This window comes from Chanodichthys erythropterus, chromosome 1 (genome assembly GCF_024489055.1).
Source record: "Chanodichthys erythropterus isolate Z2021 chromosome 1, ASM2448905v1, whole genome shotgun sequence".
NCBI lineage: Eukaryota > Metazoa > Chordata > Actinopteri > Cypriniformes > Xenocyprididae > Chanodichthys > Chanodichthys erythropterus.
In genome coordinates, this window is record NC_090221.1 from 16,348,045 (window position 1) to 16,360,987 (window position 12,943).

Below are 12,943 nucleotides of genomic sequence, written 5' to 3' on the forward strand. Positions count from 1 at the left end.
TCCTCATTTTGACTTAATGCCAAACAGCAAACATTATGTGTCTCATTCTCCAACATATGTGCTAGACTGTACAATCTCAGTATTGCTTTGATTAATTTAGAATAAATTAGAACGGTTACGATCAATTGTATTTGTTTTGGTTTTTCTGTAAATCATCATGACTAACCAGAACAAAAGATGACTAAAACATCTAAACCATAGTTATTATTCATCGGGCGATGGTGACTGGTGTTAAATCTTTGTGCTATGACATCGTGGGGATGGATGGATTTCTGGTGATTTATTAATGCCTGGTGCCAGATGGCCAATAATTAAAACAGTGAACTTGGAGGCTTGGTGATTATGTGCATTTTCTCATAGGACATTGAATTTTGATACAGAGCAACATACTATGTTGAAATATTTACAGTTTTTTTTTTAATTTTTAAACACTTGCACATCTTTAGAAAGAAAATATTCACCTAACCTAACCATAAACCTACCTGTCACAGGAACCTAATGTAATTTTAAAGGTGCCATCTAATGGGAAATTTAATTTACCTCGGCATAGTTGAATAACAAGAGTTCAGTACATGGAAATGACATACATTGAGTTTCAAACTCCATTGTTTCCTCCTTCTTATATAAATCTCATTTGTTTAAAACACCTCAGAAGAACAGGCGAATCTCAACATTACACCGACTGTTACGTAACAGTCGGGATCATTAATATGTACGCCCCCAATATTTGCATATGCCAGCCCATGTTCAAGGCATTAGACAAGGGCAGCCAGTATTAACGTCTGGATCTGTGCACAGCTGAGTCATCAAACTAGGTAAGCAAGCAAGAACAATAGCGAAAAATTGCAGATGGAGCAATAATAACTGACACGATCCATGATATTTTTAGTGATATTTGTTAATTGTCTTTCTAAATGTTTCTTAAGCGTGTTGCTAATGTACTGTTAAATGTGATTAAAGTTATCATTGTTTCTTCCTGTATTCACAGACCCATGAGCCGTCGCTATTTTCATTTTTAAACACTTGCAGTCTGTATAATGCATAAACAACTTAATTCTTTATAAATCTCTCCAACAGCGTGTAATGTTAGCTTTAGCAAGGGAGCATACTATCAAACTCTTTCAGAATCAAATGTAAACATCCAAATAAATACTATACTCACATGATCCGACGCATGCATGCAGTATGCATGACAAACACTTTATAAAGATCCATTTTGGGGGTTATATTAGCTGTGTGAACTTTGTTTATGCTGTTTAAGGCTAGTGCGAGCTCCGGGGGTGGGGAGCATGAGGAATTAAAGGGGCCGCAGCATGAATCGTGCATAGTTAATGATGCCCCAAAATAGGCTGTTAAAAAAATTATATAAAAAAAAAATAATAAAAAAAAAATCTATGGGGTATTTTTGAGCTGAAACACAGACACATTCAGGAGACAGCTTAGACTTATATTTCATCTTGTAAAAAAATGTTAGATGGCACCTTTACGTAATTTTAACATTCTTATTCGTTATATATATATATATATATATATATTAAAATCTTACTATCTTAATGGTGTCATTTGGACCCCACAAAGTAGTATAAACAGCCAATGGTCAAAACAAGTGCAATCATTTGTTTCTTATATCAATGAATGAGTTTCTACACCTTGGTACTGTTCATTTGGCCTTCTCTTATGTTCTCCATGATTTGAAAGGTGCCAGTTGATTAATGCTGCATCTTTTAGCTACAGCTTTAAGGTTTAGAGATTAAATGACTGCATATTACAGATGTATCCAATATGGTGATTTGGTGATCAAGAAACTATTATTAGCAATGTTAACAACGTACTTAATAATTCTGCTTCATATTTCTGTGGACTTTTCAGGATTTTTTGATGAATAGAATGCGCAAAAGAACAGCATTTATTTAAAATAGAAATCTTTTGGAACATTATAAATATCTTTACTATAAATACAAAACACTAACATAAGTAACTCTTGTTACACCTTTTATATGTCTGCAGAAAAAAAAAAAAAAAAAAAAAACTTGTAATAAATGTCTCACTTTCGATCAATTTAATGTGCCTAGAAGTATTCATTTCCTAAAATAATAATAATAATAATAATAATAATAATAATCTTACTAAGCTAAATGTGTAATTTAATTTAATACATGTTAGTTCATTATACTTAATGTTGACTAATTGAACTTTATTGTGTTACAATAGACCCTTTTCACATTTCCGGAGTCATCATAGTTGGGTAAACTATATATGGTGGTGAACGGGAGATGACAGCAAATGTAATTTTTTGTGTTCCCGTTTGTCTGAGTAGCAAAAGAACAAATCTGGGATTGAAAAGAGGGGGAAAATATAGAGAGATATATTAGTCAGAAGAGAGAAATATGTCAAATTGGCCATCACTTCCTCTGCCTTTGTATTAGAAACACCCTCGCAGAAGTGTTAAAGGGTTAGTTCACCCAAAAATGAAAATGATGTAATTTATTACTCGCCCTCATGTCGTTCCAAACCCATAAGACCTTCGTTCATCTTTGGAACACAAATGAAGACATTTTTGATAGAATCTGATGGCTCAGTAAGGCCTGCATTGGCAGCTGGATAATGTCATGTACATTATTATTTAATGTACACATGAGTGGGGTCAAGTTAAACATTTTAGTAAATATTTCTTGCAGGATTTCACTGAACATATCAGACAACGAGGGTGCATGCCCCTCATCTGGTGCAGAGAGACAAGTTTTTTTTCTGCGCTCTGATCTCTTTCTCCTGCGCTGGGCGCTGCTCCGTCTGTCTCCACACGGGTTCTCCGCATCCATCGCGGCCTGGATCATTTCTCGTGCGCGCTGCTTTATTTCCTCATCAAAGTAATGGTCTTTATAACACGGATCAACTACAGTCGCGATGAAGTGCAGAGGATCCGAATATATCTCAGTGAAACGTGTGCTGACCGACTCTAAGAGTGTATTTTTCATTGTTTTCACTCCGTGGTCCGTCTCAACCACTTCGCTTAGGAGACGCTTTAGTGCTGCGATTAAAGGAATAACGTCCACTACAGATGCATCAGAGGAGCTGATCTCGCGGTTTTTGTTTGCGTCATCACAACATTTCGGCCGTATTGTTTCGGTGATAAAAGTCTTTCGGCCGAAAACCGAAAATGCACTTTTGGGCCATTTTCGGCCGAAACTTTTCGGTGGCCGAATATTCGGTGCATCCCTAGTTCTGAAGATGAACGAAGGTCTTACGGGTGTGGAACGACATGAGGATGAGTAATTAATGACTGAATTTTCATTTTTGGGTGAACTAACCCTTTAATTATTATAAAAAAATTTTTTTTTGTACTTTACTGTCAAGGTATTATAACACAAAATATAGCTTTATAAATGTATATTATTTAAATAGATGGTCCCTCCCTAAACTCATGTCATTGACTTTATCAGGCTGTTTGGGACGCTGAAATGAAAATTTTTGATAGCTAGAGTCAGTGCTCTCCTGGGAAATCAAACTACATATTAAGCTGACTCCATTGAACATCGAAAAATTACATCTTTAATGCAAACTCTAGTACAACCATACAGCTAATCAGAAATAAATGGTATGCCAAATATGCCACCTCCATATTATTTTGTGTGTATGTGCCGGTTAGGCCCGGATACAGCATCATTGCTTCATACCATTGTTCAGGCCAATCCTCTTTTTGTTTTTTATTAGTTCTGCCACTGCCTCTCATTCAGTAGCCCCCCGGAGGCTCTTTTCCATGCATATGTGTGTTGAGGCGATAAGGGAATTGGCAATTTTGTTTATGCCGCTAATTATATGATTCCACGGTTGCTGTTCGATGCTTATTGTCCTTGCTTCCTGGTAGCGCTCTGATCTGCTTGCTTCATCTGCTTCTATTTTCATCTACCTCCTCAATCACTCTTGACAGTTGGCCAACACTGAATGGTGACCCTTCCGCCGGTGCCGCTAGAGTTGTCTCCTTGGAGGGGAAGGTGGTGTGCTTGCTCAGGAGACAGGAACAGCTGTGAAGAGCTTTCACTTCATTATCACTCATTCCTTTTTTGCTGTTATTTGCTCATTCTCCTTTGCATATGGAGCTGCATGTTATTCCCGTTAAAGGAAAGTAGGAAGCGATCCTTTATCTTTGACAACTTTGAACACAAATGCAGTAATTGTCAGACTCTCATGCAGCAAGAGAGTGAGAAAAGGGAGGGAGAGATGGATGGATGGAGGGGGTGGAAAGAACTGTGAGAGGGAGGGTGAGCGTGTGTGTGCATATCTGCAAGCGTGTGAGAGAGAGAGAGCGCAATGTTCAATACTCGGAGCATCTAGACATTGTGCCGGGTGGGAGAAGAGACAATTAAATCCACAATCCAGAAAAAGAACTGACACACGGATTAAACACAGAAGGTTTGTGCTCATTTTCAGCCTTGACATGGAGTGTGGATTTTGCGTGCAAGTCTGAAAGTTCTCTGGGATGCAAGCGCTCGTGGAGGATGAGCTAAGCGGAGCGGTGCACGGCAGGATTCTTCGAGGTTGGAGCGCAGCTGCTGCCTCCAGCCACTGACGGGAGGACCTTGCAAGAGAAAGAGAGCTGCCTCTGTTTCTGTCTCTCTCTCTCTCTTTTTCCTTTCTCAGTCTTGCAGAGATAGGCAGCATCCCTCAGACTTAACACTGAAAACAGAAGACGTTCAAGGGAAATCAAATAACGGAGAAGGAAAGGACGGGATTATAAAAGCAGGGAGTAATAAAGGGAAATCTGAAGCAAGGACAAAAAAAGAGTTTGTCAGAAAGGCTCTTGTGTTTGTTGCTTTGAGAGGGCTAAACTGAAGAGATTTGGGTCGTGCATTGCTTTGCTTCAGCCAGCCTGTGGAGTATAGGATCACAAATAGCATTTCAAGGTAAGATGTTAGTCAAGTTCGATGTCTTGCATGTGCGACCAAGTGCGATTCAGGATTGAGAGAGCTGAGATTACTGTTCCGCAACGACTGCTGAAGAGGAAATGAGGGGGGGAATGTAAGTCAGAGTTGTTTTTTGTGAACTAATTACATAAATTATTCCGTTTAATGAAAGTTTAAGGCTTTGTGAACGTGATGCCGTGCATTTTAATTGGTGCTTAGGTTAAAAACGTGATTTATTCCTTCGCACCTTGGTGGATATTACTAGGGTGTTGGGGGACAAAGGGCATAATTACAGTGCGAGACAGTCCTCATTTTGACAGGATCCCCCATTCATCGGAAATAGAGGTGAGGGGTTGGGAGGAGGGGGTTAACACCAGCTATATGTAATTTTGAGGGGGGATATTTAAATCTACACCTTAAGATGCTCTCGCAACTTTTACAGTTGGCGACCAACCGATTGTTGTCATTTTTTTTTTTTTCTTGCACCTGAGGTAATTACTTTTGCTGTCACTTCGCATAAAGCAATTTGGTCTCCGTCTTCTGACCACGTTTTAGAAAGGAGGGATGCGAAAATGCAAACAGAGATTGAAGGCGTGATGGAGGGAGTTTGACAGCCTCATATCTGTGCTGCTGCTTCACGCGACTGAGGACAGATGGAGAGGGGGCAGAATATAAATTTTTTTATTTATTTATTTTTGCAGACTGAAGGACAGGCATTCAGGTTTGGGCGTGAATGTCCCAGAGCTTCGTCGAGGAGCGTGTGCGCGCTCCCCTGACGGTAGTGGACAAGTGGCCCCCTCCTTTGTAGGAGGGACTGAAATATTTATGATTGCATGCACATCCTGTCTGCCCTGAAATATTTAAAATAATTGAATAATAAATAACCGTAGCTGTTGAAACTGGCCCCTCTGTTATCCTGTCCATAGTGATGATTCTGTCTGCTTGTGTTACCGGTACGCCCATGACTTTGCCTGTAGGTCTGTTAATGTGTGGAGTTTACAAATGAAGTATCTGAATGTGACAGAAAGATACTCATTATATGAATGTTGGAGCAGAGAAAGGCATCGATTTTCAGAGTTATCTGAATGCTTTGGAAATATGATGAACAATCCATCTTGACAGTAATACATGTCTGCATTCAATCCGATTGAGAGAGAAAAAGAAAAGCGAGAGGGTGATGTCTGTGTGTTCTAAGTCTTTTGATGTTTTATTGAGAGCTAACTGGGCAGAGTCACACATTCCTTGGATCTGCTGGTTTGTGTTTGAAGAGCTCTGAATTTGTCTTCTTGATTTACAGTCGCATCTCTTAGCTTTTTGTATGTACTCTCACAATCATTGGCATGTAGAGTCTAGATTAGGATGTATAGAATAAACTTTTTCATATATTGCTTCTTCCATTCAAACAATCTTTAATTGTGATTTTGCTAAACATATAGTACAATGAATGTACAAATAGACTAATTGCTATGCGACAGCAGTAGCGTAGTCTGCCTGCCTGCTGTTATGAAACAGGCCTTCGAGGGTCTTGGATGGAAATGAGAATGCACCGGCAGATGTAGTCACAGAAAAAGCCTTTCGTTGCATTGCCAGGACCGCTTGTTCCCAGTGTAGCCAGATGCATCAACACACGTGCCATTGTGAGGAGGTTTGCCACTGTGTGAAGCTGAAGCTCAGCCATGCCTGAAGGTGCTTTCATGGCCATCTCGATAACTTTGTATGTTAAATGTGTTTGATGGTGGAAAAGATTGGGTCAGGGGACGACAGATGTCCTGTGAACCTGAATGTAGAAGGCAGGGTCACTGCAATGCACTCCGAATGCACAAAGATGCTTTGATTGTGTACCTGATTGAATTTCTTCAGTCCAAGGTATGCTGTTTCGTTCTGGATACACAGAGAATTACACTGAGTAATGAAAAGGTATTTCTTTTCAGTGCTTTCATAAACAGGCTTTGGCACTGACTGCCATTACAAGCATGATGTCTCAATTGCACTACTGTGAGGCTAGATACATACTTCTTGCAAGTACACAAACGCAGCTAAAAGAAGAGCTAAATCCAGCCTACGGTGGTTTGCTGGTCTTATATAGTTTAAGCTGGTTTATCTGGTCTCCCTGCATCACCAAGCTGGTATTTAGCTGGTTTAGCCAATCTGGCAGGCTGTCAAGTGCCTAAAATCACTCTAAAACCACCAAAACAAACCATCTTAGGCTGGTTTAATCTTATTTTAGCAGGATGGACAACACATTTCAAATGTGCAGTCTTGTTATGGATGCATACCGTGCAATCGTGCGTTTCGTTAGTGGTAAAAACCTCAGTACTCAAGGGGGAGATAGAGTTATCTTCGTCATTAAACCAAATTTTCTTTGGTTTATAATAAATATGACTTTAAAGGTGCCATTGAATGGAAAATTGAATTTACCATGGCATAGTTGAATAACAAGAGTTTAGTACATGGAAATGACATACAGTGAGTCTCAAACAACATTGTCTTCTCCTTATATAAATCTCATTTGTTTAAAAGACCTCCGAAGAACAGGCGAATGTCAACATAACACCGACTGTTACGTAACAGTCGGGATCATTAATATGTACGCCCCCAATATTTGCATATGCCAGCCCATGTTCAAGGCATTAGACAAGGGCAGCCAGTATTAACGTCTGGATGTGCACAGCTGAATCATCAGACTAGGTAAGCAAGCAAGAACAATGGCGAAAAATGGCAGATGGAGCAATAATAACTGACATGATCCTTGATTCAATGATATTTTTAGTGATATTTGTAAATTGTCTTTCTAAATGTTTTGTTAGCATGTTGCTAATGTACTGTTAAATGTGGTTAAAGTTACCATAGTTTCTTACTGTATTCACGGAGACAAAAGCCGTCGCTATTTTCATTTTTAAACACTTGCAGTCTGTATAATTCATAAACACAACTTCATTCTTTATAAATCTCTCCAACAGTGTAGCATTAGCCGTTAGCCACAGAGCACAGCCTCAAACTCGTTCAGAATCAAATGTTCATCCAAAAAAAAACATCCAAATAAATTCTATACTCACATGATCCGACGCATGCATACAGCATGCATGATGAACACTTTGTAAAGATCCATTTTGAGGGTTATATTAGCTGCGAGAACTTTGTTTATGCTGTTTAAGGCAAGCGCGAGCTCCGGGGGCGGGGAGCGTGAGGAATTAAAGGGGCCATAGCCTGAATTGGTGCATTTCTAATTATGCCCCAAAATAGGCAGTTAAAAAAATGTATAAAAAAAAAAAATCTATGGGGTATTTTAGGGCTAGGCGATATATCGCATGCGATTGTTACACGCATTTCGTCAGTAAAGCCGGTTCCCTGATTACCGCGAAATCGCCATCACCTGCTTTCAAATGGAGCACCATTTAATAGACAGAGCTGTAGATCACTGACAAGCTACGCAATATCACGCTCATTATCGCAGATGAATCGCCTTCGATAATGAACGCGATATTGCGCATCTTGTCAGTGAACTACGGCTTTGTCTATTAAATGCCACTTCATTTGAAAGCAGGTGACGGCAATTTAGCAGTAATCAGGGAACCGGCTTTACTGAAGAAATGTGCTTGACAATCGCATGCGATATATCGCCCAGCCCTAGGGTATCTTGAGCTGAAACTTCACAGACACATTCAGGGGACACCTTAGACTTATATTACATCTTGTAAAAAAACATTCGATGGCACCTTTAAATATGACTACATTACAGTTTGGCAGGTGTTTCATTTAGAGCGGCTTGTATTCATAGTGTATTTTTTAAGTTTGTTTCCTAGGAATCGAACCTGTGACCTTGGTGTTGATAACATCATGCTATAATGTACAAATTATACCAAAAGCTACAGAAACCAATTGCAATATCTAGAATGTATTTTTAAAATATGTATTTCAAGATTCTATTCAGATTTGTTCTGCCATTAGTGGTTGACCTAAAAACGTTGTAGAAGCGGACATTTTAAGACAGCTATAGTGGCCAACTCTGAGACTGCAATATTACAAATTGCATTGACACATTTCAGAATGCAACAATGTATGGTAGAATTTTCATAGGTGGGAGTATTTTTGTATTTTCAAAATATTTATTTATTTATTTATTGAAGTTGTAAATAAAGAATTCACGTCAAAGGGAGACCAACGAGGTTATATATATATATATATATATATATATATATATATATATATATAATCCTTCAAAAGCTCTTGCCACCTGAAAGAGATGATTCAGCCTTTGTAACTATATTTATAGTGAGTCCATTAAGAGATGGAGGGAAAAAAAAGAAGAAAAAAAAAGCACTCATTGTTCTGTCAACATTTGTTTTCCGTAGTTTTGAGACCATGACCTTTAGCGGAGTGACTCTTATCTTCTCACGAGAGAGCTTGGATGACTCTGTCATAGGGCTTCAGATCATTAGTGCACATCAGGGTGATGTTATGTTGGCATGGCCACCACAAAAACAGTCATGCTGCCTCATTGCCGCCAGTCTAAATAACAGGAAAAAAAGTTCTAAATTGGGCACTGGCCCCATCTGCCATCTTTCAGTGTTGTTGTTTTGATCTCTAAGGCAAGTTTTGACCATTGAATGACCAGAGAGATGTATTGCACATAGACTAATTTTAGCATGGATCTGGCACTGCTGCTCCTCCATTGATTGTTACACCCTCTGCTTTGTGTCAACATAAACATATTTATCAATGTATTCATATAACACATCTGGATGGTATATACAGACAGATGGTGGCACTAATCCTCAAGGGTCCCTAAAGTCTGGTGGAAAACAAGCTGGCAGTGTGCACATGATGTTAGTAAAGTCCTGCCAAATTTTGCAAAGTGTTTAAAAATACTTTAGATGATCTTCTTGATAAGGACTTGTTAAACAGTGGTAAAATGTGTATATATACACTGCCATTTATTACAGTTATATTGTAACAGTAATATTGTGAAATATTATTACAATTTAAAAGAACTGTTTTCTATTTTAAAATGTAATTTATTTGTGTGATTACCAAAGCTGAATTTTCAGCATCATTACTCCAGTCTTCAGCAACACATGATCCCTTTAGAAACATTTCAATATAGAAAACAGTTTTTGTTTCTTAATATTTTTGCTGAAACAGTGATACACAATATTTAAACAAAATATGAATACATTTTATTTATATGCAAATAATAAAGTAACAACAACAACAATAATAAAATATTTAATTAATTAAAAATTGGATACATTAAATTACCATAATACATCCTGTTAAATTGTACTGATCACTTCTGCTAAATTTTTACAAAATTTCCTATCCAGTCCTTTACGTAAATAATTTTGCCTATTGTTTGGCTTATGCAGTTCACGGTAATATTTTTACATTTTAATGTTTTATTATGTTAACACATTCTGGTACAGTATTAGGTCTTCCCTTGATGTCTAATCTAACATTTTGTTTCTAAAGCAAAACATTAAGAATTGCTGTTTAAAACAACGCTGATGCGTTGTGAAGCATTTGTTTCTTTGTGATAAAGCTCTTGTGGATAAATTGTGCTCTTCCCTTCTTTTTCTTTTCCACATTTCTCTTTGTTAGACCTGTATTGCCTCATGCTGTATAATGAAGACCTTAAGAAGTCAAAGAGTTTCAATTAAATGACACAGACAAAGTCTGCCAAGACTTCCAGGGTATGTTCCAAACTGAAACATGTTGCCTGTAGCAATGCAAACTTAAGAGGATGTCTTCCATCCTGTTTCAGCCCCAGCCCTGTGATGTGAGGGGTGCTTAGGGGAACGGATGGTGTGGCATGACAGGGTTTGATGGTTGTTACACAGCCTGAGAAGAGTGTAGCAAAGGGTGGAGGGCAATGTCAGCAGGTGCTCAGGGGGATAAATGGACGCCACTGGCTCTAGAGGGGTAGATTAGGACCGATAGTGGTTGACAGGGACCCTGACACCCATCTTGCCTTTGCAGTCATCCTTCCATGGACCTGGTGGACACAGGCCATCTCAAGTTTTTGAGTCTGAGTTGACACCAAGCGTTAGCGAGGGTTCAAATGGGTGACATGATAAAGAAGTAAAGAAGAATAAGAGGGTAGCTGTAAGCGAGGAGAGGAAGGGAGAGAATCTGAGGCAGAAATCAGTCACCTAAGGTCATTTATCTTCTGTATCATTCTGAATCAATGTTTCAGAGTTTCTGTACCGTTGGGCGACACTACACTGAAAAATGTAAAATGACGTGTCATATATTTGAAGTGCATTTTATATTGCTCTAATTGGAAATCACAACCTGGGTTTTAAACCTTTTTATTGTTCGGTTTGTCAAAAAGCAAATAATAATAATAATAATAAAAAAATGTGTTTAAATAGTGATTTCGCTTGACACTAACACATTTATCTAGCTTTACTGACTGCAGAAATTAATGTGTTTCTGTTTCATATTTCAAAGTTGTTTTTATTTTTAGTAAACTAAATTAGACATTGACTAGCATAATGAAAATTCTAATAAAAATAATTTAGCATTTGTTCATGGTGAAAATAAGCTGTAAAAAGCCCCCCAAATATACTGACCTACATTAAGTAACATTGGTTTATGTAATAAATAAACTAAGATCGAGGGGGTCCAATTTTTTGGAGATTTTAAAAGCAGTAATGTGAAGCTTATCTAAAAGCACTTATTTAATGTATTATTTGAGCTGTAAAGTCAATCTCAATATATTTACATTTTAGGATTTAAAGGGGACATATCATGAAAATCTGACTTTTTCCATGTTTAAGTGCTATAGTTGGGTCCCCAGTGCATCTACCAACCCAGAAAACGTGAAAAAGGATGAAAAAAAGTTATGCGATGTGTTTCTCCGGTTCAGGCAACTCCACTTTCTTTGTGCTTTCCCTTAGTCTCCATATGCTCTATTACTTTATGCTAGCACAAACAGAAGTTGTGTTGGACAGAAATGTATGGCTGTTACTTATGACTCACCCACAAAACAGCTTAGACTACTAACGTGATTTCATTTTATGCTAGATTGCGTCACAAACGAAGGTCAATTCAATGCTAGATTTGCACAAAAGATTAACATAACAGCACATGCTAGTCGATGAGTTGAATCAACTCCGCAGCAACTACATAAATGTATCCACTAACCATTAAGAAACATCCAGTTGCATTCTAAAGGATGTAACTTCTTCTGAGTCTCTCATCAGTGTCCGACTCTGTTTGAACAATGAAAGGCTGAACACCCTTACTGACAATCTTCATTTTGCGTGAGATTCTCCAGCTTTGTTGTTTTTGAGCAACCAAAACATGAGCTGTTAAAGCTCCGTCCACTTTTGGAAAGCAGGCTAGGAGCAGCATCTCATTTGCTTTTTTTTTTTTAGGGACACACACAAAAACAGCATGTTTTTGCTCACACCCAAATAGGGGCAAATATGACAAGCTATAATAAATTATCTGTGGGGTATTTTGAGCTGAAATTTCACAGACACATTGCGGGGACTCCAGAGACTTATATTAGGGCAGTGGTTCTCAACTCCAGTCCTCGGGACCCACTGCTCTGCACATTTTGTATGTTTCTCTTATCTGACACACTCAGTTCAGTTCATGCAGTCTCTCTTAACGAGCTGATGATCTAAATCAGGTGTGTTAAATAAGGGATACATACAAAATGTGCAGAGCAGTGGGTCCCGAGGACTGGAGTTGAGAAACACTGTATTAGGGTACAACAGGGCTAAAGGCGCAGATAATGAAAAAATGTGCTTTTCACTACTCTCAAAATGTATGATTGCAAGAAAAGTATATGTTTGTATTGAACATTGATGGAGCAACAGATTTTGTGTGAAAATAAATCATAACAGCAGGTGCACTTTTTACCCCAAATACCATACTTTTACATATTATTCCATTATTTAAAAACTGTTACTTGAATTACCTTTAACAAAACTGAAAATCATTAAGAAGACCTTTATCTGAAAATACAAACATTAATTTAATCAATTCTCATTTGCTACTTAAATCAACATTTAAAAAAACATAAAATATTA